At 43.5% G+C, this 26,581-nt stretch overlaps 1 long non-coding RNA gene, 2 other non-coding genes and 2 pseudogenes across 4 annotated transcripts; all 5 read right to left on the bottom strand.

Annotated features, from left to right (window-relative positions):
• LOC149326083 (uncharacterized) overlaps positions 1–26,581 on the bottom strand; it is a 50,546-nt pseudogene that overhangs the window by 22,655 nt on the left and 1,310 nt on the right.
• On the bottom strand, positions 492–18,831 carry LOC149326086 (uncharacterized; annotated as a pseudogene). Its single transcript, XR_016286587.1, has 6 exons — positions 18,523–18,831; positions 17,269–17,467; positions 3,364–3,774; positions 2,939–3,097; positions 2,791–2,855; positions 492–2,194 (listed from the first exon to the last, which is right to left on the bottom strand). The product of XR_016286587.1 is annotated as an uncharacterized LOC149326086 (transcript).
• Positions 5,662–13,915, bottom strand: LOC149326087 (uncharacterized). The gene is made up of 3 exons (XR_016286564.1): positions 13,664–13,915; positions 12,677–12,857; positions 5,662–6,645 (listed from the first exon to the last, which is right to left on the bottom strand). It is a non-coding gene; the product is annotated as an uncharacterized LOC149326087 (long non-coding RNA).
• TRNAQ-CUG (transfer RNA glutamine (anticodon CUG)) lies at positions 24,171–24,242 on the bottom strand. The gene has a single exon. It is a non-coding gene; the product is annotated as a tRNA-Gln (tRNA).
• On the bottom strand, positions 24,255–24,326 carry TRNAE-UUC (transfer RNA glutamic acid (anticodon UUC)). Its single transcript has one exon. It is a non-coding gene; the product is annotated as a tRNA-Glu (tRNA).

Here is a 26,581-nt window from a genome sequence, read left to right as displayed (position 1 = left end):
AGTCGCAGTTTCCCGAGGCAAAAAGACGAGTTCAGATTCCTCTTCAATGCACCTTTAAATAGCTGTGGTGTTTCCTTAGGCGCTTTAATGTATATATGACTTAATGTTCGAAAGCTGCTGATATCCTGTGAAAGACACCGTCTTAGAGGGCACTAGATTAATTCTTGCCATCTGGAGTTCTTTATTGTGCACAGTAGGCTGGTGTGTTTGCATTTTGCCTTTGTTGAAATTTAGCCACTACAGCAGGGATTTTGTTCCATGTTCTTCCAAATGCAAAAAGATGCCTGAACAGGTAGTGCCCATATTGTCTAATGATGCATAGTCTTTTCTTGCCATGATATTTATGTGTACATGTGTTGTTACAGCCAGAACTTTATTTTTTTCCCTAATCTGCAGTGGTTTTCTGTGTATTTTTTTTGTTTTCAACCTCTCCACTGCAGTGCCACTCAATGACGCTGTGGGTGTTATGATAAATAATTAAGCTTTGTGCATGCTGGAAGGTGTGGTACATTAGTGCACAGTACCACATCAACTTAGTTTTCATTCTTGCCTAGGCCCAACTTAAGTTCCAAAAAGAAAAAAACTTGCAGGATTGTTTCATTGCGGGCTGCAACTTAGTTTTCATTCTTGCCTAGGCCCAACTTAAGTTCCAAAAAGAAAAAAAACTTGCAGGATTGTTTCATTGCGGGCTGATACAATCGGAGAAAGGAATTGTGGGAAATAGTGTTTAGTTAGAGGGAATTAAGCAGCAGGGGAGTGAGAATACTTTCTGGCAGCATGGGCGACCACAGTGCTATTGACAGATTGCGTCTCATATCTGTCGATGGGTTCAAACACATTGGGTGTCAGTTTGTATAGCTGCATTCATATGATGGTTACCTCTGTGTAGGTTTAGTGGTAGTTATCTGTGGTGGCAACAATATGCCTTATTCATCAGTATTTGCCGTTTTCTTTGGTATAGAGCATGTATGCGACGTTACTATGTTGAGAGCTCTCAGCATGGCACATTGCCATGGCGTGTTGCAGTGACATATGTGATATTAGTGGATGCAGGCCAGAGGGCTGTGATGTGCGTTACCATAACATGAGCTGACACTATGCACGTCATTGCATGTTATTCAATCATGTCGGGTGGTCTGTGCTGTAGACATTGTTGTCATTGTGAAAGTGAGGAAAGACTAAGAAAAGCCTGCACTGTAAAACTGCAGGCATTGCATGTGTCTTATGAGCTAGCTCCTGTGCATGCACTGGCTCTCTGCTAAGTATGAGTCAACAGGCTGGCAGCAGTGAACATTGTGAAGCTGGACATGTAATAAAAACAATTTATTTTAAAACCTTGGCATCAATCTGCAATGCAAAAAATATCACAGCACAAACATTTCTCACGTACCTCTACACTGATATAAATACTTGCCCCCTACGCACATCAGCACATCTTGCTTCAACTCTTGAGAAGCCAGACAAGGTCTATACAAACTAACATCAAAAGTGGTTAGCAGTGTATTAGAGGCTACACGTTTGAGGCTTACAAGGGTACATGCGCAGTCTAGTTGGTTATGCACAGTTCTCAAAACAGAGCAAGAATATCCAGACGCACACAGGAGAGGACATGCACAGCGCTGAGTATTTCCTTTCCTGCGTGTCTGAGTTTTTTTCCACTGTTTGAAGAAGCATACACGTGTGAAATGACTGCTTCTATAGGTGTACTCACCTCACATACTCAAAAGCCAATGCAACAAGTCTGGAAGCCGTTGACACATGCTAGCTTCCACTCCACTGCGAACACCTGTGAGAAAAGTGAATGCAGCAAATGAACCTTAAACAAGGTGCTTAATGTAGAAATTAAAATAAAAATGTTCGAGCCTGGGAATTGCTTCTGACAAAAAGTGCTCATCACGCTCAATAACAATCGTCACAGTTTGCTTGGAAGTGTAAACAACAAAAAAAGCACTGTGTTGTGTTCGTTACATACATCGCAGTTTGAACTTGTGTGTAATACTGATGACGCTTGTTGACTGCCAAGTGCCCATCTCTGTACACAATGTACTTGATGAAGCTTACTTCATTATTGTGGTCGATAAGTACATCGTCTTTCCTGGAGTATGGGCAGCAGCGTTGTCTGGTCTCCATACTTGAAAAGTCCGTCGGGGCTGGCACACAGCCATGGCTGCTTCAGGTGCACAATGAGCCCAACCTGAAGTTGTAATTGTTGAGAGTTTGTAGTGCAGAATATGCCACATTCCAAGCTGTTTTTATGCGTAACTGATACAAAAGGCTTTCAATCTGCACTTCCCTAACAAAACTGTTCACAATTCATTACATCGCGGTCAAAGGCATTATGCCATTCAATCTTTCAATGAAGAAAGACGGTAAAACATTCTGACTTCGGACTGCGGGCCTGCTTTTTACATAATGTATTTAGAAGCATCACTGCATTCGATCGTTCTGCCAAAAAGGGACCTGCTACTCTTATTTTACATTGTAGGTGCTGGAATGCAACATATAATGAAGACTGCCAGATATGCTGGTGGTAAGCATATCATTTTGGCAGTGCTAACCTGCATTTAAAATTGGCATCTTTTATTTGATTGCTTTTTTTGGTTTATGAACTAATGAGTTAAGCTTTCATCCACACTTCGTGACATTCAAACAGAAAAAAGTTTTCTGATGTAGTGCTACTGAAAAAAAAAAACAGTTGTATATGTACTCATCTGGAAATTTGTGGTAGTCATTGCAACTCACATACCAATTTTTCTAACATAAGAGAATTTCATGCAGCTCACAGCTTACCTGCAAAACAGTCACTCCGGTTTTCTGCTCGAACTGTTCCCTGGCTACAGCTTCAGTCTTTCGTCCTAAGGAAATGAAGGAATTTACAACATTTTGCGCACCAGTCTAAAATCAGCTCATTACAATTTACATGCTGCATTCAGTTTACCGTGCATAACTGCCTTCCCAAAGAAAGGCTTCCTGTGCATAATTTGTTCGCCAAGAGTGTCTAGTGGTAGCCTTCTAGCGACAACTGAATGGGCGATTGAACTTGACAGCCGGATCCTGCGTTCATAGTGCCACCTGCGCAAACAGTGACAATGAAACACTTTTCCATTTTCTGCCTATTTTACGCATTATAATTATCTTTTAAAATGCTACAATGTAGTAAAATCACAAACATTGTATTGATATCTCAGCTGACTTACCTTTTGCAGCCATTTAAGGCAGACAGCTGGGCTAGTTGGTGTTTAGATTGAGAGGACATAGTAGTAGCGCTTAAAAACAAGGACCAGAGGGTAGAGAAGCGCCTGTGCTGTCTTTCTCTACCCTCTGGTCCTTGTTTTTAAGCGCTACTACTATGTCCTCTCAAACTTTTGCAGCCAGCCTGCAGGACTGTACCCACAGCAATCTCCTCGGCATTCTCTTTGGAACACAGCACTTTAGAAGAAAAGAACTCTGTTTCTTTTCCAGTCATTTGTGTGGTGAGGTTGCATCGTGATATGGTCAGCACGCTTGGTGTCTTAGAGGCTGCTGCCATTACATTGTACACAGGCATGTCTGCCTCCCATGCTATCATTTTTTGTAGACTTGAAAGGTGAGAATTTTGCAAAGCTGCTTCTTTACTTATTGAAACACTCCTATTCTCATCTTTTTGTGAGGCACTCATTAAAGCTATTTTTTGGATGTCATTGTGAGGACAGGCTATTTCCGAAAAATGTTCATAGCTGTATGATGGGGGAACCCGGTTGGGGCATGTGCCTCCAATGAATATCTTCTTCGGACCTGCGACATGGGTAGATAGAAGATAATATACCTGAGTTGATGTCAACAGACAGTATAATACTGCATATGTGTAGACATAAACTGCACATATAAAAAAGAGTACCTGTCCAAACCCTTACAAAAATTTTTAGTAACATTCTTTAGAAAGTCTTTCGACAATTGTTAATAGAACCTATCAACATTGAATAGAAAGTCTTTTAAACGCCTTTGTACATTGTAGTAACAACCTATCAACCGTCTTCCGACAATTGGCCACCGATATCCAAAAGACTCAAGTACATAGAAAGTCTTTATACTTCCTATCATCCCCTTATCGAGTTTGTATACACTTCCTACTGACCCCTTACCGACAATGTCTACCAACACCCTATTAACGGTCTTCCGACAATTGGCCACCGATATCCAAAAGACTCAAGTACATAGAAAGTCTTTATACTTCCTATCATCCCCTTATCGAGTTTGTATACACTTCCTACTGACCCCTTACCGACAATGTCTACCAACACCCTATAAACGGTCTTCCGACAATTGGCCACCGATATCCAAAAGACTCAAGTACATAGAAAGTCTTTACACTTCTTATCAACCACATACCGACAATGTCTACCAACACCCTATCAACGGTCTTCCGACAATTGGCCACCGTTATTCAAAAGACTCAAGTACGAAGAAAGTATAATTCCTACATCAACTTTTGGAAAAGTGTATGGTAACTACACAGTACAACACTTTTACCAACATAGTTTTATCACTTCAAAATCATTTTGTGAACACTATCCTGGAGTGCTTAAAGAATAATAGAAGCAAAATGCAAATTATTACATTTATTGTGCACAAGTGTACATACGCGCTACAACACATGCATGACGCATCATAATATTTTATGGACAACAATAGAGGAACAGAATATTGCCTTCGGCACACTTCCCCTCAGTTCCCTCTCAGTAACAATGACTGACACACAGCAATTGAAAAACATAACAGGTTTTAATTCACGATGTTTCGGCTGGAGGACCAGCCTTTTTCGAGTATAGTATAGCATTCGAAACAAAAGCTGTGTGCTTCAAATGCTGTAGTACACTTGAAAACGGCTGGCCCTCCAACCAAAACGTCGTCAATTAAATCCCGTTAGGTTTTTCTTACATATATACGAGGTGTTTCAGGGAACACTAAGTAATTTTCAAAAAACAGGTATTTTGAGATGAATGTATGGCTTTTTCAGCATAGTATTACCAGTGTTGGCAGGCACCAGAAAACTTGTGAAGAGTCTTACGTAGTAAGCTGGTTAGCTAATTTTTATTAATGAACCTTTTCACTATCAGAAACTTCGTTAAAACATTAAGTTGGGCTAGTTGGTAACGGCTTGAAGGAATCATACTCTTAGCGGTAAGAACACACACAACACCAAGACACACACAGGACACCCGCTATAGACTTCAACTATCTTTACTGGACACTTGTACGACATAAATATGTATCACTGAGCACACGCAGGTGCCTCGTCATCGGCATCAGGTCTAACTACGCCCTCCCCTCCTCCAAGGCATACGGTTGCGCCGATAAACAATCCCTTTTTCTGCCAATGCCAGGGAGGGAGTGCTTACACACGTCACCCGCCTCTTGAATACGAAAGGCCTGGGAGCCGAGAAAAAAGAAAGAGAGATTATCGAAGTCTTTCGTATTCAAGAGGCGGGTGACGTGTGTAAGCACTCCCTCCCTGGCGTTGGCAGAAAAAGAGATTGTTTATCGGCGCAACCGTATGCCTTGGAGGAGAGGGGAGGGCGTAGTTAGACCTGTTGCGGATGACGAGGCACCTGCGTGAGCTCAGTGATACATATTTATGTCGTACAAGTGTCCAGTAAAGATAGCTGAAGTCTAGCGGGTGTCCTGTGTGTGTGTATCTTGGTGTTGTGTCTGTTTCTTACTGCTAAGAATATGATTCCTTCACTATCAGAGTTAGGGCGTCTAGTTGCCATTAGAGATTTGTAGCAGTTACATGCACTGGAGGGGTTTCTTTCCCTGTGTGCTTTCAAAAGCGCATGTATTTTCGCACGATGCAGCCAAATTTTGTCGAGCCACAGCGGCGAAAGTAATCATGTTTTGTACATTCCAGAAACTGATATGGCTACTACGAACAACTGGCTAAAAGTATCTAACTGCAACCAGTTGCAAACCTGTGTTAGTTAAAAAGTTAATTATCAGAAATTAGTTAACCAGCTTACTAAATACACCTCACCGGCTTTCTGGTGTCTGCTAACACTGGTAATATTATGCAGCAAAAGCCATATTTTTGAAAACTACTTATTCTTCCCTGAAACACCTGGTGCATACTGCTCACTTTCCTGTACAACACAGAAACGAAATAACTTCTTCTGTAACATGAAAGTTCCATGAGCCACATAACAAACCCGTGGAAAAAAACTGCATGCATACACACACATCTCTCCAAAACAGCTAAAAAATCCCACACAGTGAAACAATGCATACACTGTCTTAAGACCAACATTAAAGGCTGCAAACACTAGCGAATTAAAAGTCAAACAGATGCCAAACATATGCTAAATGTCCCCATGGATGTAGATATTAAGCTATGAGCTGATTTTAATAAAAATGCATCAGCACAGAAATGCTTAAGCGACTTTGTTGGTGCACTATCCTGACACTTGTCCTCAATATCAGGCAGCCTGCTTGTTGTTCATCATCATCATCAGCCTGCCTATGCCCACTGCAGGGCAAAGGCCTTTCCCATGCCTCTCCTATTAACCCTGTCGTTACTTGTCTGCATCACCAGCGGAAGAGGTAGCGTCCTAGTGATGAGACGTGCGCACGAACAGGTAGCCTCCTCCATGGCAGAATGCAGCAGCAAGAGAACTGCACAAGAAAACAATCAAAGTATACAGTTATAGTAACTTCTAATAGAATCAAACACGGAGAAGCAACAATCAGTTAAATGTGCACTAAAATGCAGCACTCCGAGCGAGTTTGATAAGGCTGCTGAGTAATAGCATAAGCAGCAGTCATAAGACTAGAACTAAATGTAATGCGTCCTTGAACAAGAAAAAGCTATAACATGCTGTTGTGTTCAATTCTGCCCCCACATTCGAAGACTGAATGATATTCACAGGAACTGACATTAACGTGTTACACCTAATTAGGCTACCACGAAGAGATATTTAGCCATTCCAGTCATATGAAGATAACATGCAGGCCATTAAATATGAAAATTATTTTGTGTTTCTGATTTGTCTGCACAAAAATTCAGGCAGCTTTTGTTTTCAAAAGTGATGGCACAAAGACACTGCAATATAATGCACATGTTGCTGTAGATAATGTATCATTTGGAGCTATACCAGGTGTTAGGGGAAAATGTATGAACAAAGAGTACAAAGGTGAGCAAGTTCGTCAGGGCAAGAGTGGCACACTCTAAAGCAAATGAATCAAAATATTAAGGCACACACTGCGTCAGATACAATACTTGTAAGTAAAGCTGCATAGAACTACAAGCGATGAAAGCCTCAGAAACGTGCCCCTAAGGGAGCAGCTGGACTGGTAGTTTTTTATTTGTCCCGCAGCACATCCCTCCAGTGCTGAGGCCTGCTCATATCTGTTTAAGTTAAGAATACAAGGGAAACAAGCAAACAAGTGTTCCAAAGAAGATAAAAATGTGCACTTAGGTTGTTCTTTAGGAAATTACCTGTCACTAATTATTATTTATTATTTATACATACTGCAGCGCAATTATATGCGCTATGGCAGGAGTGGGGAAAAAAACAAAAAGCAAAACACTAAAGGTAACAAAATACAACAATATGTACAAAGTGAGCACAATGAAGTTCAAAACACACAAAAAGTAACAAACAAAAAGGAACTGTTAATGGCACGGTCGGAATATTCAGGTATTATGTGTCTTCCATGGCAGTTATAAAACTTTGAACTGGAGATGAACGAATGGATCCAGGTAAAGAATTCCAGGCTTCTATTGAACGGAGAAAAAAACTGAATTTGAACAAATTAGTACGTGCAAAATACGGTATTAAATTTAGCTAGTGATGACTTCTTGTAGATGATAAAGGTGCAAAGTTAATGTAGTGGTTAACTGAGAGCCTTACCGATGAATTGACGATACAATGTAAGAATTTTAGTGATTCAGTGTGGCGACGGGCGGAGAGCGTGGTTAAATTCAATGAGAGAAGTGTAGAAGAGGGTGAGAAATCGCGATCATAACGATGACATATAAAACGCACAGCTTTTTTCTGGACTGCTTCTAACATGTTAATTTCAAACTGCTTGTACGGGTTCCACACTACAGCTGCGTAATCAAGAACAGGGCGGATTAGAGATTTATACAACAGTAGCTTTGTGTCTTTTGGTGAATTGGGTAGCGTGCGTCGTAGATAACCTAGTTTTTTTAGTGCTTTATTACATACGTAATCAATGTGTTTAGACCAAGACATGTTATGCGTGAATATGACACCAAGATATTTATACTGAGAGACCCTATCTACCACACGGCCATTGAACGAGTAACTAAAATGGGAAACGGAAGATTTGTTACAAAAGGACATGAGGACGGTTTTGTCGAAATTAAGTCTCATTTGCCAGGTACTACACCAACTACAAAACATAGCAAATGACTCTTGGAGGTGACGATGATCATTAGGGCCATTAATTACTTCGTATAAAACGCAGTCATCAGCGTAAAGACGAATGTTAGAAGAAATGCTATGTGGCAAGTCATTTATATATATTAAAAAGAGTAGCGGTCCAAGGACGGAACCCTGAGGCACTCCTGACGTCACATCAACAGCAGCGGAATGAGAAGAATTATAAGATACGAACTGGGAACGGGATGAGAGAAAGCTAGAAATCCAATCAACCAAGTGAGGATTGTTTAGTACAGCATTTAGTTTAGCAAGAAGTTTGGAATGTAGAACAGTATCGAACGCTTTCGAGAAATCTATAAAAATGGCATCAACTTGGTTGCCGATATCGAGGATAAGTAATATATCATGAGTGAATTCTGTTAATTGTGTTACCGTACTAAAACCGCGCCTAAACCCATGCTGAAAGTTAGATAGCAAATTACTGGATTCAAGAAAAAGCATGATGTGTTTATGAATGACGTGTTCCAACATTTTGCATGATTGTGATGTCAAAGAAATCGGTCTATAGTTAGACAAGCATTGCCTATCACCAGATTTATAAAGAGGGAGCACTTTGGCTAATTTCCATGAAGAAGGGACAGTAGCAGATGATAAAGACTTATTGAATATGATGGACAGGTATTTCGATGACCACATGGAGTAACGAACCAGGAACGCATTGTATATTCCATCTGGACCGGTACATTTCTTAACATCGAGGTTTAGTACAAGATTTAGGATGCCATCAGGGTTTACCACAACATCACTGATTGCTGAAGAAGAAATTATATTGATGAGCGGTGGAATGACATTGTTATCGGGAACGAACACTGAGTGAAAATATTTGTTGAAAGCATCTGATATTACTGCCGGCTCACTGATGACGTCATTATCTAATCTGAACGAAGTGGATGAAGTATCGCGAGGTAAGATGGATGACCAAAATTTTCGGGGGTTAGTTCTTAACAGATCGCGCAGGTGGACACGAAAAAAGAAATCTTTGGCCGTATGTAACTTAAGATTAAATTCCTCTTTCGCCTTGTGAAATCTCTCCAAGGTTATGGGATCGTTGCTTCTTCTAGAACGCCTTAGCCTATGAACGCGACGAGATAAATGCAAGATGTCTCGAGTCATCCAAGGAACATTAGTATTTTTTTTCTTAGTTTTAAAAGGAACAAAGCGTTGGACACAATCGTTGACAAGGCATTCAAAGTAATTAACAAGAAAATTTACGTCTTGGCTTGCTGAGAAAGCAAAGAACGTATCGAAATGATCAGCTAAAACATCAATGATGGAATTGTCGTCAGCACGAGTGAAGTCAGGAAAAGTAGTAAACAAATAGGGTGATTTGGAGACTGGACAAGGGAGCGAAACTAACACGCCTTTATGGTCTGAGAGCCCGTCAATTACTTCGCAGGAGAAGGAATTATGGGCCAAAGAAGCGCTTAGAAAAACTTAGTCGAGAATGGAATTCAGCCTAGTAGCATTAGATACAACCTGAGTTAGTCCAAACAATAAGGAGATGTTTATTAGTTCTCTACAAATTGCAATGTCCCGACCAAATGCAGACAACGAAGGCCAGTGGATGCCAGGAGTGTTGAAGTCTCCCATGCAGATAAATCTTGATGAAGCAATGTCGATCTTGCTCATGAAATTTGCGACAGCATGAAGGATATCAACGGATGAGCCAGGTGGACGATAAATAACACTGATTATAATACTATAATTGTTTAGATAAACTTTACACCACAAGGATTCTGTGTCAGGGGGAGAAGGTAACACTGAGAATCGCAAATCCGATCTGATCAGCAATGCCACACCTCCACCAGTACTGCAACCTCTGTCTAAGCGCATGGCAACAAATCCTGGTGGATAAGATAAGGGAAAATAAATCAGGAAATTTTTTAACAATGCTGCGAGCGTTAATATTTAAGACGACAAGCTTATCAGGACGGCCAGAGCTAAGTCAGGGAGACGATGATGCGGCAGTCAAGGACGCAGGCCCAGAACAAAGAGGATCATGATACGCTTTTACCAATGAATTAGAACTTTCATCCCAATTATAACGAACCTTGTCAATGAAGGCATGATCGAAACTTAACTTCACTACAGAACCGTTGTCACGAAAAGACACTGATGCGTCCCATATCTTTTTCCGAATGGACCTAACCCTTGCAGAAAAATCCTCTGTAATGAAGAAGGCAGAGCCCTTGAGTTTAGACACGTTTTTGAAAACCACACTTCTGTCGGTGAAGCTAGAAAGATTTAGAATAACTGGACGAATATAACCCTTGCGAGCTACACCGAGCCTGTGGAAGCGCTCAATACTGGGGCAGCTAATCTTCAACTTATCAGTGAATACAGATGAGATGCTGGTCAACAATGTGTTAGCGGTTTCGTTCGGATCTTCTGAAATGCCGTGTATGATAATGTTATTTCTCCGAGAGCGATTTTCTAGGTCATCGTTTTTTTGCACCAGCTGTGTTACTTTGGAATTTAAAGAGTTAATTTCAGCCTGTAAATCACAAATTAGATTGGTATTTTCAGGCGTGGGTGAAGATTCTAATGCAGCCACACGCAACTCCAAAGCATCAAAGCAACTGGCAAAAGATTGCTTAATGTCCGCAATGTCACGGGCCAACTGATCCTGCCCTGCCAGTATTCTAGAGAACATGTCAAATACTGAGGAATTTGAAGAGATTTCACTGTCAAGATTTACAGTGGAAGCACTCGTATCGTCAACCTCCCCGAGAGTGAGACTGGAACCACTCACAGACCGGGTTAAAGGTCTGCTACCAGATTGACTGTTTTTACTGGAGCTCGCTGGCTTTGATGGGGGCCTGGATTGAGTTCCACGTCACCACTCAGGAGGAGATGACTTGCACAATAAAACGCGTGTATGCACCAGGACACAAGAGTACGTGGGCAAGGGTACAGCAGCAAATATCGATCATCAGATCGGATACACTCAGCGCCAGAATAGTAACATACCTGCATGAAGAGCAAGCAGCGGTTAAACATGATGCCGGTGCCGCTGCAGCCTAGCCCACTGAAGAGTCGGTCCATGCACATGGCTTTTATATCCTTGGCAGGTGACGTCATAGACCAGCAGTGCAGCGAGATTGGCTGGTCCAACGAGAAGTTGGCGAGGTGACTGGATTGCAGACATTTGAAGAAAGCGGGAAGCCCGACGCTATCACGCAGGGTATCAGCTGGCAAGTCCAAGGGCAAGCACACGGTGGTATCCACGTGCCCATTCAGGAGCGAAGAAACCAAACCCGACGAGACGATTCCGCAGGGGCCGTAGTCAGCAAAACAAGCGATGAACTGCATGAAGAGCAAGCAGCGGTTAAACATGATGCCGGTGCCGCTGCAGCCTAGCCCACTCATACTATAATTATAATACTATAATTGCAGCAATAAATACCTCGAGAAAGTAAATTAAGTTATTTACACAGCTTATTACAAACCTTGATGGTACGGGAGAAAGGCAACATCAAATGCATCGGTTCAAGTAAAGCCAGGGGTCTTGTTAAGGTCACAGCAATATTTGTTGACTTAGGCTCAGCTAGTGTAATGCAATCAGTAACTGAACGTCGGCATGAATAAAAATAACAATGCACCAATACTCAATTCCAAATGCATTTCAACTGTACAGTGCAGTCAGTTGTGACAAAGGGAGTGTGAAAGAAAACCTCAGCAATGCTCATGACATATCGAATAAGCACCTTTCTTCTGTACAGCTAAAATATAAGCTTTACAGGGTTTCATGTAATGCAAGGATAACCTGGTAAGGTATCAATTATTGATGCTAGCAACAAATATGCTTGTAAGGCAGAGTGCTCCACTTGAACGCCAATATTCCATTATGCATTGCCCGTTAGGCCATGCCTATCACATCACTGGTTCACTTCAAACATGCCATACCTTGTAAGAGGTAGGTACTGCTGAAGTAAACCTATAAAATTTATTTGCTGCTTTTAGACTGCTGTATAAAGGTCATGAAGCAGATAATTGTTTTAATTTGGTCTATACTGTGGTCAAGATTTCCAAGCACGAGAGGCATGAGGGAAAAAACTATAAAAAGCATTTCACACTATAACACAATGCACTTGACTAGGGGAGTGCTTTCATGATGCCCGCAATATCTTTTCCCTTTCTCTTGGTCCTCTTTTAAAAGAAAAAAAAAACGAAAGAGAGAGGGAGCCTGGAGCAGAAGATTTTTGGCAGGCTAAAAAAGACAAGGAAAATATACCCACTTGTCTACCTATCCTTTTACAAGTGGCACATGCTTGATATCCAGTGTCAATGGCTGATAGGCTGAACCAGCAGGTCTTGATGTCATTTGCTTCTGGTTGAGGTAGCATTGGCTCGATGACAGATGAAAGTTGGTGCAAAAGTAGCGTGATGATACCGGTGGAGCAGCTGTACAGGGCTTGACTGCGGGTGCATTTGAAGAAAGGCTGCATTAGAGCCATGCTTTCATAAACATCACAGAAGGCACATCCCATTACAACCTCTAGCTGTTCAGTCCAATGTGTTCATGAGTGGAGGCTAATGATTAATTACCTATGCCTCCAATAGTTAGCAAAAAAATGGTTTACAAAGCTTGTCATACTTTTCTTAAAGCTATTATTCGCGAATCACGTTATACTTTTATCGCTTCAGACTGAAAATGAGGGAATGACATAAATGTAGTGAACGTAAAAAAATAAAATGACAACAAACCTTCCATTGTGCGATTACCTCAGCTGCACTGCAATGGAATGGTTCTGCTATTTTTAATCGTCGTTTCGTTGACCAGAACTATCAAGAAACACAGCACTTGATGTGACTGCGACGTAGAACGGGCAATGCTCCTTATCCAGTAAACACTCAGGCAGCAGAATCAAAAGACGCACGCCGCTACAAGCACTTTTCGTTCTTATGGTCTCCTTTTCAGGCGCTGTTCCTGTTCACTCGGAATAACGAATCAAGCAGCACCCCATAGTTCTCGGCGTGCAACCAAATTCTATCACATAACTCGTGCGCCGAGGAGCTGACGCAAAGAGCGTGAGGCGGCGGGTTAAAAGTTGCATAGTTGGCAAGCGAGCGTGTCAGAACACCTTCTCTCTGCAAACGATCGCGTGGTGCCCGCATTTTGCACCTCACTGCGAACAAGGCGTGAAGACCAACCCAAATGCATTCGCAGCCCTCAATCATACCCCCGACACATCGCAGAAGTAACTTTCCAGTTCTGTACTTACATTTGTCAACGTTCACGGCAAGCCGTTTCTTCTATCGGGCATCGGGCGCCGGCCGCTCTCGGCGTGGTTGCGTGCAGTACGTCAGAGCAGTTTTTGAGCACTGCGTGCGCGTAAGAACGTCTTCCGCAGCACTGGAGCCATCTGTCACCTTCCGAGTTCAGTCACACTACCACAACACTAACGAGGCCGCACATTTAACACAAACAAACTGAAGAAACGCACCCAGAACTTCACAACCGTCGCACCCCATCAACAAAGAGTCGTTTCAGCGTCCTAAAAAAGATAGTGTAGCGCGCGGCCAACATGGGACTCGCAATCCGCCGCCAGCGAACGGAAAGGTGGCGCTAATGTCGCCTAACTTTACACGCGTTAAAAAAAGAATTGATAAAGCCCTTTTTGCCACAAACTTGTTGCATTAAACGACAAAATATTTTGTTTCAATTACAAAGTCAGCAAATTGGAATGATTGAGGTGAAAAAATGCGACTACTCACAACCATCTGTTTCTGGCGGCGCTGCGAACGAAAGCTTGGAAAACCGGGCAGCATGCCGGGCAGCTACAGGCGACGCATCTGGGGCCAGGAAAGCCGCAGCCGCTGCACTGTCTGCCTAGTTCTAAGGCTATAACTCAGCTCCCCGTAACTGCGTCGCAGAATAAGGAATGATGATGATGTTACCAAACGCTACTGGTTTCGGTTTTTATTTTCGCATATTGTGTGGCTTAGCGTACTCTACACAGCTTGGCTCATGCGATTTAGTGTACGTATGTGTGTGTACGCCGCTCTAGCGTGACGCGCGAAACTTTCAAGGCTGCGCTGCAGCATCGCCTCTGTTTTGTGTGTGTTTATATCACGTCATTGGACACCTTGCACGCTCTTTGCTCGAGCGAGCCCCGCCGACAGTCGCGCTACCGTAGTCTTTTTGTGTGCTTCCTTGATTGCTTTTTGCCTCTGCCTTACGCGGTCCTCGGCTCGGCCTCACGTCCGCTGATGGCAGTAAGAAAAGGCGAAGAATGAACACATGCTTTCGCGCGTCTACTCCGTATGACTACGTTAAAACCCAACACTTTATTCCAGGATTCCTTAATCATTGCATTACGGGAAGATAGAAAATACAGCTATCACCACGTTTTCCCTCGCCACAGCTTCGTACCGTGTTTGCGTTGAAGGAGATGCAAGTGAAGATGCGGAAGAGGCACTGCGCCTGTGCTTTAGCGGTGCTCAAAGCGCTGCTCTCACCCTATAGCTTTTTCCATACTGGAAGCTCCTCTGTGGCTCAGTACTAGCGAAAAATGTAACAAGTCAAGAATGAGGGCTTATAGTGCTCATGCAAAGCCCTTGTTACCGCAGTTGAGTACAGCGGGCCGCGGTTACCTGTTTTGTTTCTCTATACTTCTCTTTATAGTATCGGCCGCCGAACATGAACAAAAATTAATATTGCCTTGCCTGAAATTTCGCATGTACAGTCGCCGAGGAACGAAGCAACTTGAGTTCTCGAAGCTGTAAGCCTGCACACGTTACACAAAATTTACTCAGAGCGCGAAGCGGTGCGGCCCTTTTCGCGCGGGGTTTTTCAGTCCCGTGCGATCAGCCATTGCTGGTAGCTCGAGGAGGAGGGTAGTGCGAGGGTTTAAATTGGGCGCTCCCACGTGGAGTGGCATAAAGTGTACCGGGCACTTTTGCATGGCGGGCAGTGTGCAGGGAAAGTGTGCTTGCGGTGCAGGTTCAGGAAACTGGTGATATAATTTGGGCGCCATTTGGGCTAGCGAGAACGTGTCATTCAATGAGTGTGGAAACACATCGGTGCAATGCTAAACTTGAATTTTTTTGTAGCTCGCAACAATAATCCCTCTGAAACCTCAGAGCGAAACGCTCTTAATGCTAGTGTGTTTTAGCACCGTCGTACGGTACATCACTGTTCAACTGCACGTTAAAATATGACCTATCAAGAATTACAACAATAGCAACACCAACGTGTTTCGAATTGGCAGAGTTGTTGTACAGCTCTGCTGAAATTCTTTGTTAGTTCTGAAATGTTAATTCTGTTTAATGACTGCCTGAGTACAGAATTTAAGGACGAATACGCAGCAGAAAGCATTGTTTTCGTGTAGAATGAGCCATCAGCGAAACTGATTCGCTGTAACGAAGTCATCATTGCGCTTATGTAACACAATCACTGGCTCCTATTTTTTCTTAAAGTTCTTTTAATTTCCTTGAAGTGCGAGGCAATAATACTTGAGTATTCTATGAATTCATTCACTTTGTACCAAAATTATTTCGTTTGCTGGTAACTTTTTTCGTAGACTTCATACAATCAAAAATTGTCACTAAATGTCTTCAATTCAAGGCACGTTTCTGAATTTCGGGATAAGTGTTCTGTTATGAACTTTGCCCTTTTCCCCGCACTCGAAAATGCGAAAGCAGTAAAGCTAGTATTGAGAAAATTGAACTGAAATTTCTAAAAATCCACAGCGTGCTCGGCTATGGGAATGTGATTGCAAATTTTTGTTTCGTCTTCAAGGTTAGTTAAGTTGCCGCTTTGAAGTTGTCGGCTACAGTACTTGATTATTTTAGGCTTTTATTTGTTTATTCGCATCACCAAAATGCTTTCTCGGTTCGTAGTATATTTCTATTGACAGCAGTATATAAGCAGTAAGAAAATTGTATGAACTTTCTATCAACAAATGTTGATAAAATATGCCCTAAGAAAATGTGACTGCAAATGTTTGTTTCGTGTTCAAGGTTGCTTTAGTTGCATTGACATGTTAGGCTAGAGTACTTAATTAATTTAGGCATTTATTCTCATTATAAAACGTTCTGTCGGTGTCTAGTATGTTTCTACTGACAGCAGTACATAGAAAGCAGTAAGGAAATTGTATGAACTTCCTATCAACGAATGTTAATAGAATATGCTCGGCTAAGGGAATGTGAGTGTAATGTTTGTTTCGTGTTCAAGGTTGTTTTAATAGCTTTGAAGTGTTGGCCTACAGTACATGATTTGAGGCATCTATTCGCATGACCAAAAATGTTTTGTCACTTTCTAGAGTATTTCTGCTCACAGCAGTCCGTAAAGAACATAAAGTATTAAAATGGAATATATCTTTTGTTTTAAAACGTTTTCCCATATCCTGATTACATTCCAAACGCATTTGCTGCGAATAACGTTGGTCGCTTTTCGATATAGTGAAATTGTTGACTAGCTGCAACAGATTCCACCATGTAATCAGGTAAGATGTCGTCACGATTATGCGAACAAAATAGTGTTAATCACCTCGAACGCCATGCAGTTTGTTCATTTACTTCTCTCAACGTGTCAAACTGCACCCAGATTTTCTAGTAACTTTCTATTGACAGGAGTAAATACAAAGAAGTAACAGTCTACCAACTTTGTATTGACAAAGGTACATAGAATGTAAAAATTAGTTTCTAGTAACTTTCTATTGACAGGAGTACATACAAAGAAGTAACTTCTACCAACGTTGTATGAACAATTGTTGATAGAATGTAAAAGTTACTACAAGGTTACTAGAGTCAATAGAATGTTAATACAAATTCTAAAGAAAGTTGATATCCATTTTTGTAAGGGAAGACAGATGGTAAAACCTACAACCGAACAGGTCTTCAACAGATTCTCTGGCATCTATATTCGGCTTCTGTGAAGGGCGGCCCCAGGTTTGTGGAACCTCTGTACATGATGCCGGCTGGAACTCATTCACCCACAGCACCACAGCAGCAGCATGCTTGCATTTGCCCAAGCCAGCCTTGCATGTGCATTTGCTAGAGATTATGTCACGCTGAGATGAAAGCTGAAATGTATATGTAGTGTTAGTAAAACTTGGTGCTGAGCTATCTGGTTATACATTCATTGAGATAGGCAAGCACCAAAAAAAGACAAAAAAGTCTTCTTTTGGTGCTTACCTCTCTCAAAAAATGTATATGTAGCGAGCAGCCGCATATGCAGGCGTAGAATGAGAATTTATGCATTCTACAACACAACTTGTCTAGTACATCCCTACATAGGCAGTTGGACCAAGGAAGCAATAAAAGTGTACCATGAAAATCACCAAACAGTAGGGAATGCGCAACAGGGAAGCAGCAAAATGTGAGAAACGAACAGCATAATTCAAAGATCATATTAAGGGAATGGACAACACAGCAAAGAGCACAAAAAAAAATGCATGGTATAATTCATATGACATGTGAACATCTCATTCAGATAATCACTATTAAGGCAAATCGACATAGCAGCAGGCATGGTTGGCGATTCACGACTAGGAGACCCGGCCACTGAGACAATTGACAATTCGACCGATGCAACGTGGTGAGGTGGCCAGGTGCGTGAAAAAGACCACAAATGGGCGGGTTGATTAGGTGCGAATTCGCTTCCCACTACGAGCAGCCCAGCGTGGAGAGTGAAATGTGCACATTGTCGACCTCAAACCAGCACGTATGTGGCAGCGCGGCATCACTGATAACAGCGAACGTGTTCGAGCGATGTCGTTTGAAGGATGAAAAGCTACATCAAGAAAACGACATCAAGCGCGCAGCGCACAAGCTCGCGCTGCAGCGTTATTCGGCTGCGAGCTCATATATGCATTGCATCATGTTAGCATTTGCTGAAGGAACAGATGGCGGCTACTACAAAGCAGGCATGACTACTTGTTTAGCGAGATGCAGTGAACAAAGACTGCAGGAGGCCCACCGTTTCGTGGCATGCTGAAAGACCGCTGCTGGCGCGGCGTGTACCGTCCTGCGCTCGAGCAGTCCCGTATACATGTCTGTTTAGCGCTGCTGCGATTTCATATATTGCAAGCATTTAATCGCGTTGATGCGCTTGAATCTCAAAGCGTGCAGACCTTACCTGAAGTTCAACTTCGTACGTGACTCTCTTCACTTGCGAATGACACCGCGCTGAAACTTCGCCGCTTACTTCTTGGACAGAGTACACGTACTTGGCGTTGCATAATTTTTTCCCTTTACACAGCGTGCCAGCCCTGCAAAAATCTTCGACGCCCGATATTCGCTGTAGGCCATGGCGCAGCACAAGCGAAAGTCGCGGGTCCATACTGCCAACGTGCTTTCTGAAGCAGACGCCAGAGCCCGGTACTACCCAGCCGAGGGCAGAGGGCGCTCTTTAGCACCATTTTCGCAGCGCCCCCTGGGCAATGCAAGAGGCCTATACCACGGCCGCTAGATACAAAGAGCATCAAGCGGCCGTGCATATACAGTAACTCTACCGCCTGCATCCGGCGAGCAGGCGCTGATTGGTCCCGATGCTTCAGGCGCGCGTAGCTGCCGGGGCACGTGGCGCCATCTGGCGACGTCAAGATTTGCGCGTGCATTGGCTGCGCCTCAGTGATTTGTGGCTTCTCGGGTCCGAGAGTTGCTAGAACCATTGGTTCTAGCAACACTGCTTTGTCCTATGACGTCATCACGCTTGTACTTGCGAGTTTGGCCTGTGGCCGCGATACCTGTATTTTGGTTCTTGCTCTTTTCTACGTTACAAGAGCTTTGTTGTCAGTGTGAGTGGCGTTTTGTAATCAGGAGCTGGTATTCGGTCGATACAAGCCAACTTCAATTTCTCCTCAGTGTCCCTTTAAGAAAAAGGCTAAAGAAACAGGGAAGGGGGGGGGGGGGGGTCTGTGGAAACACTTCTTTTATATAAATAGCCAACTTCACAATATCGGAAAGTCCGCTATGTCCGATGTGATTCTTTATCTGCCGTCACACCCATGACAGTTTTGAAGGCACTCTTTTTTTCCGAAAACTGTCCGTGAGTGGAACCGGCTTCCGGCCAGCATTGTAGAATGCCCTACTACTGAAGCATTTATGAATGCTGTCAAATTGTAAATGATGATTACGGAGTGTTCTTGCGATTGTTTTGTGTTTCTGCACGCAACTTTGCATCATCTATTTTTCTCGTGAGTGCATCCCATTTGTTGTGAAGGCAGCGTGTTGTGCCTTGATTTGTTTTGCGCATGTCACTTATGTTTTTTTTTTCTTCTCCCGCTCCTGCTTACAGCCTCACCTAGCAGTACTGTGTAAATAAATAAATAAATAAACAGGGACCTTATTTTGATTCTGAACACGCAATTCTCTCAAGCGAGTAATATCTTGTTTAATTCAACCGTTTATTCTGTCTATACTCAAGTGCGACCCTACTGACGACAAGCGACGGGGCAACCACCGCTTTCGTCGGTGTTCTTTGTACCGTTGTCATCATTGCAGACTAGCCCATGCAGCAGCGATGCCTTGTGGAACCATAACCATTCGCTACAAATTTCAACAGATGATTTCGTTCACTACGCGGGGGTGTCACTGTCACGTTCCACAAATTCGTTAAAACTACACTTGCAAGCCTTCAGCAATGAGCATCTCGCTAACAGCGACAGCGTCAGTGTCGCAGGCAAGTGAACTGCCACAGGCGAAAATGCTGGCGTTCGCTAGCACGAAGCAATTTCTAAAAGGAGAAATGGCACCTACTGGTCTTAAAAAATTATCTGTGGCTTAGCTTGGTTAAGCCCGGTAATTGCGAAAGCAATATCCGTACCTACGCCATGGTACAGCTGTTAGTGTAGCTGGTGGTGGTGCTTGTGGTTAGACTTGTGGTGATGTATCGGTTATACAATCCAATCCAAACCAATCCATTCCACTCCAATCCAATCCACTCCACTCCACTCCTATCTAATCTAATCTAATCTAATATAATCCAATCCAAACCAGTCCAGTCCAATCAAATATAATCTAATCCAATCTAATGCACTCAAGGTCAAATGAAGGTCAATCAATGGTTGTCACCGCCGCGGCACGATAGTGGTCACCGCCGCGGCACGGCAAAGGCGTGAAAGTGCAAGTAGTATTGCTTTCGCAAATGAAGGTCAATGGGGGTCACCGCCGCGGCACGATGGTGGTCACCGCCGCGGCACGGCAAAGGAGTGAAAGTGCAAGTAGTATTGCTTTCGCAATTAAAAAACCGACGCGTTACTGCCACCCTTCCTTTCTGTATCCATTTCTTTGTCTCAATTGCAATGAAAAAAAAAAGACATGTTAATATGGAAACTCGGTCAGGACCTTGGATTTCTTTCGGTATATGCGTATTTTTACGATATGTATGTAGAGCCCTTTTACCAAGTTAACTATGGCAATGGAGGCTTGTATCGCAAGCCCCAGATGTATTGATGGATGGACGGATGGAAAAGACGGATGGACGGACGGACGGACGGACGGACGGACGGACGGACGGACGGACGGATGGATGGATGGATGGATGGACGGACGGACGGACGGACGGACGGACGGACGGACGGACGGACGGACGGACGGACGGACGGACGGACGGACGGACGGACGGATGGATGGATGGATGGATGGATGGATGGATGGATGGATGGATGGATGGATGGATGGATGGACGGACGGACGGACGGACGGACGGACGGACGGACGGATGAAAGCTAAGCAGCGTACCTTGTGAAACGGGATGGCGGTAGCTTCGGCGGTACCTTGTGAAACGGGATGGCGGCTTCCCCCCCATATTTCTTTAAGAAATGTATCAAATTTAATGGTATTTGCTCTATGCATAAAATTCACCATTTTTGTTTAATTACAATTTTCAATCCTGGACTTGTATCCTTACGTCAGCTTCAGAGCCATGAATCGTCCAGTCGCTTTTTGCTAACTTCTACCGTAGATTAATGCACATGACCTTCGTTATGTCTGAACCTAGGGCCTCAGAGTGACGGGGCCTACATCGACATCTGGGTGGTTACTTTCTCATTCTAGCGCAAGATTTTCGATGGTTCTTACAAATTTACCACACTCTGCACATATACTATTTTCTTGGATAAATTACTTTTTGTAGCTACGCTTTCTAAATACACCATAATCAACCCTAGCTTCAAAAAGTAGGGCGCTCTCTCCTGAGTTTCTTCCTGATTTGCCTTTTCCAGTTTCTATTCAGTTCTACAGTGTGCTACATTTCTCTTAAAGGATTTCTCATAAAGGATACTCGACAATAGACCACATTCACGCTATCAATCAGGTGATAGAGAAATGCGCAGAATATAACCAACCCCTATATATAGCCTTCATTGATAACGAGAAAGCATTTGACTCAGTGGAAACCTCAGCTGTCATGCAGGTATTGCGGAATCAGGGTGTGGAAGAGTGTTATGTAAAAATATTGGAAGATATTTATAACGATTGCACAGCTACTATAGTTCTCCATAAAGTCAGCAATAAAATTCCAATACGGAAAGGTGTCAGGCAGGGAGACACGATCTCGCCAATGCTCTTCACTGCCTGCTTACAGGAGGTATTCCGGGGACTGGAATGAGAACAGTTGGGGATAAGAGTTAATGGAGAATACCTGAGTAATTTGCGATTCTCTGATGATATTGCCTTGCTAAGCCACTAAGGATGAGAACTGCAAAGCATGATCAATCAATCAGACAGGCAGACCAGTACGGTGAGGCTAAGAATTAACATGCAGAAAACCAAAGTAATGTTCAACAGCCTAGCAAGGGAACAGCAGTTCGCAATTGGTAGCGATGTGCTGGAAGTAGTAAGAGAATATGTCTACTTAGAGCAGGTAGTGACCGCAGATCCAGATCATGAGAGGGAAATAACTAGAAGAATAAGAATGGGGTGGAGCGCATCTGGCAGGTTCTCTCAGATCATGAATGGTAGCTTACCAATATCCCCGAAGAGAAAAGTATACAACAGCTGTATCCTACTGGTACTCACCTATGGGGCAGAAACGTGGAGGCTAACAAAGAGGGTTCAGCTTAAGTTAAGAAGAACGCAGCGAGCTATGGAAAGGAAAATGATAGGTGTAACGTTAAGAGATCGGAAGAGGGCGGAGTGGGTGAAGGAACAAACGCGGGTTAATGCCATCTTAGTTGAAATCAAGAGGAAGAAATGGGCTTGGGCAGGGCATGTAATTCGAAGGCAAGATAATCGCTGATCTTTAAGCGTAACAGAGTTGATTCCAAGAGAAAGCAAACGTAGCAGGGGACGGCAGAAAGTTAGGTGGGAGGATGAGATTAAGAAGTTTGCGGGGATACAGTGGCGGCAACTGACAAAGGACAGGGTTAATTGGAGAGGCATGGGAGAGGCCCTTGCCCTGCAGTGGGTGTAGTGAGGATGATGATGATGATGATGATGATGATGATGACATTTCTCTTGAATTAATCTAGTTTTTACCTTCTGCACTTTTTAACCGGTTGTTTAAAGCTCATCATTTATCCGTCCTACTGCTTACTGCATACTAACTAGTTAGACTTCCTGCATACTAACTAGTTAGTTTCCTAGTCCTTTTCTGCCACTTGGAGTCAGTGCTCCTTCTGTACAAGTATTTATACACCTTAGAGGCAATTTGCTCAGGTGTTCTTCATTTAATAATTTCTTCTGATGTTTCCGCGCCTAAATCGATGCCTAGCCCATGTCCCCCTGTACTGCGTCATTGGTGCTTTTTTTTCTATGGGCTAATCTGCCAACATCTCTCTGATTTATTTCAAGCCCTGACTGAACTTCTAGCTGGCCTTAAAAACAAAAGCCACTTCCCAAAATTAAGCCCTGAAGCCGTTTTTTCTTTCCAAATATCAAATGAAATCAAATCTTTATAAATTATTTCCACACAAGCCGAGGCACATGAAAAGGCTTCGGGGAAAAGCTGCCCTTTGGGTTTACTGTTTTGTTATTCATACTTGTTGTAACCGTATAATGTCCCATGCTTCATTATAGCGGCATCTCTTTGCCCTTTTGTCCTAATAGCCTGTTCATGCTTTCCCACGAATTTCTGGCCTTAATTTACCCAAATCCATTGATATTGGTATTCTGCCAGTATGAGTATATCATGGCGTTGTATTGTGAGCACCTGACCAGTGGAACCGTTGAAATCACCAGACCTGACTTAGTTGCGCTAAAAGTGAAGCCTACAGAGTCTCCTTCGTCTCCACAAAATTTACCAGAGTATGTAAATCTTCCAGGCTGTTAGCGACAGTACAATATATATCGTCCGCATATATTAAACCGGGAAGCCACTGCTCCATGGCCGCTCCGCCTAAACAGCACGATAGATCATAACCTAGATTACATTCTTCTAGCAAGCCTAGATTTCTATATTTCTCATATAAATCATGAACAGCAGCGGTGATAGAGGACAACCCTGCCTTAATCCTTTGTGTACCTTGACAGTTGTCCTACTTCTTCATCCATTCCATACAATTTCAACTTTAGTATCTGGGTATATTTCCACACACAAATCCTTCTTTACGTTGTCGTACGCACCGTTTATGTCCAGGAAGGCTAAATACAGAAGCTTGCTTTCCGCCCTAGCTGTTTCTATGCATAAGGTAAGCACGAAAAGGCCATCAACTTCTGAACCCGGGGATGGCACGCAGTGGAATGGGAGAGCTGCACTTCGTAACAATATGTCATGGCGAGAAAGTAACGGTTCTACTTGCAGAGTGCTGTCTGAACGAATGAAAAAGAACAATAAAGCTTCCAAGGTCTCACCGAGATTTGAACTCAGATCACTGGATTCAGAGTCCAGAGTGCTAACCATTACACCATGAGACCGCAAAGAAACTCTTCCGACGCCGGGAATCGAACCCGGGCCTCCTGGGTGAAAGCCAGGTATCCTAGCCACTAGACCCCGCCGGAACTGGTGGCGTCATAGCACAAGACACGAACTGCATCACACATCAGAGCGTGACCTTCACGGAACAAAACTGGAAGGCCAAAAAATGTGCGTTTCGCCCGGACGGTTATTTATGACCGATATTTATTTTTTCTTGATGCCTCTCAAGCCAAAATACTTTGTTTTCACATGCAGTTTTTTGTTTTCCCACTAGATGGCGCAACAAGCTCGCGTTCTTTAGAGCGTTCTTGGACTGCGAGAGAGCCGCGAAATTTAACCAGTACAGCACTATGTTCCGCGTTCGCTGCACCGTGGTTCGCTGTGACGCTACTAACTGAAAGATGCAGAGTTCCTGTCCAATATTTTTACTTTGTTTTTCCTGCATGGAAGGCGTGCAGGTGCGGAGTTTACGAATGTTTGTGGGTGCGCTTTGAAACTTGGGGGTAGGGGGTGGCGACTGAACGCGACCACACATTTAAGCGTTCCAGAAAATAACGGAACACGTATTAAGGTTTGGTTTGGTTTATGGGGTTTAACGTCCCAAAGCGACTAAGGCTATGAGAGACGCCGTAGTGGAGGGATCCGGAAATTTCGACCACCTGGGGTTCTTTAACGTGCACTGACATCGCACAGTACACGGGCCTCTAGAATTTCTCCTTTAAAGAAATTCAACCGCCGCGGCCGACACGGATTAAGGTGGAAGTGCGGTCAGGAACATTTTTCCACATCCACATGTGGATAGAGGGGTGTATTCACTGTTGGGCAACCGAATGTGGCAAAAACGGGAAAACACGGAGACGCAAGATGCTGGCATCTCTGTGAGCGCTTTATTCTGAGCTTAAATACGTTGAGATAGCTGGCTCACTCGGTTTTAAGTGCTGTACACTGTTTTCCGACCGCAAATCCTTGTTTTCTCATTGTTTCAGCAGCCCACGGGTAAGCATTTGCTTGCAACGCCTTCTCCTCTAAGAAGAACCCAGCGGGCAAATAATATTTTGGGATCGCTCAGTGTACGTAAAAACAAGGCGCATGAATCCCAGCGCATGCGCAGCTGCTACTGTACCACCCTCATGCGACGCCATTCACGTCTTGCTTGAAAGAGAAAGGCCCACGTCAGGCAACACCTTTTTTTTTTTCTTTCAACGGTGGTGTGCAGACAGACACGACATTGAAGTTTCAGGTACGCACTCATGTATTCACGATAAATTCATGCATAACGTTTTTCTTCTTTTGTTTTTGCCCAGAACAAGGTTCAGCGCTGGATATATTTTTTCATTGCACAAGCGAAGCGATCGAAAATAGCGAGCGAAATCCATTCTACGCAGAATTGTATAAGCTCCCGCTTCTCTTCGAGGGCTTCACTGCAGGGGGCCATTTAGTCTATATCGCCGCTTGAGCCGGTCAGTGAATCGACATCCTGCGCAGAACCGATCGAACGCAGTCAGAATGAGAGCCACCAAGACAACATTACGTCTATATATAGCGCTACGAGCATCACACGAAAAGCCTCGTTAATTAATGGGTTGCCGTGCATGGATTCAGCGGAGGTATCACGGAACACTATACGCGGATCGGATACGATATCGAAATTTTCCAAGTATGTCCAGTGGCATCGCTGCCTCAGGGCGAAATTCAGTTTTTACGTGGCCTCCGAGATTACCTGGGCGGTGCATGCAGCCCGCTCAAATAAAGTAAAAACGCAAGTAGCATTGGAAGTGACAGCAAAAGGCTGCCAGTTCTCCGCATAACAAGAATTTGGGCAGTTATGGGTCACAAGAGGGGGCCATGTGACCGTACAGGGAAATATTGAACGCTGATAGGCTAGAGAGAAAGTTTCTGACAATGAAAAAGTTAGTCGCGTTATGCTGTGATACTGCAGGATCCTCAATTACTGACGCCGATGAAGCCGCAAACCCGGAAGAGCTGGTTTGATACATGACCGCTTGAAGACAAAACCATGAGCTGTTTGCAGCTGCGTGTTGCCTGGTTGCAGTGTTATAGATGCCGGACCGGTCTGGACGACAGTGAGCGTGGGGGATTCTCCTCCTAAATAAGTTGTTATTAATATTGTAAGCGGTGATGTGTGATCCGGCTGCACAAATGTCGTGCGAGTACATGCTAGCCGTAGTAGGCAATGCCTCCACTAAAACCCAAGGTCTCTCCCGAATAAAAATGGCAGCAAACTGTTCTGCCTCCGCAAACCGACTGAAACTTTCGGTACCCGATACGGCTTACGTAGCAAAACATCGATGACGTGCAGTGAAGGGCTACCATGTCA

Source organism: Amblyomma mixtum, chromosome 10 (genome assembly GCF_055824585.1).
Source record: "Amblyomma mixtum isolate Tamu chromosome 10, ASM5582458v1, whole genome shotgun sequence".
NCBI lineage: Eukaryota > Metazoa > Arthropoda > Arachnida > Ixodida > Ixodidae > Amblyomma > Amblyomma mixtum.
The sequence above is the reverse complement of the archived record's forward strand: the minus strand, read 5'-3'. Positions and strand labels throughout refer to the sequence as shown.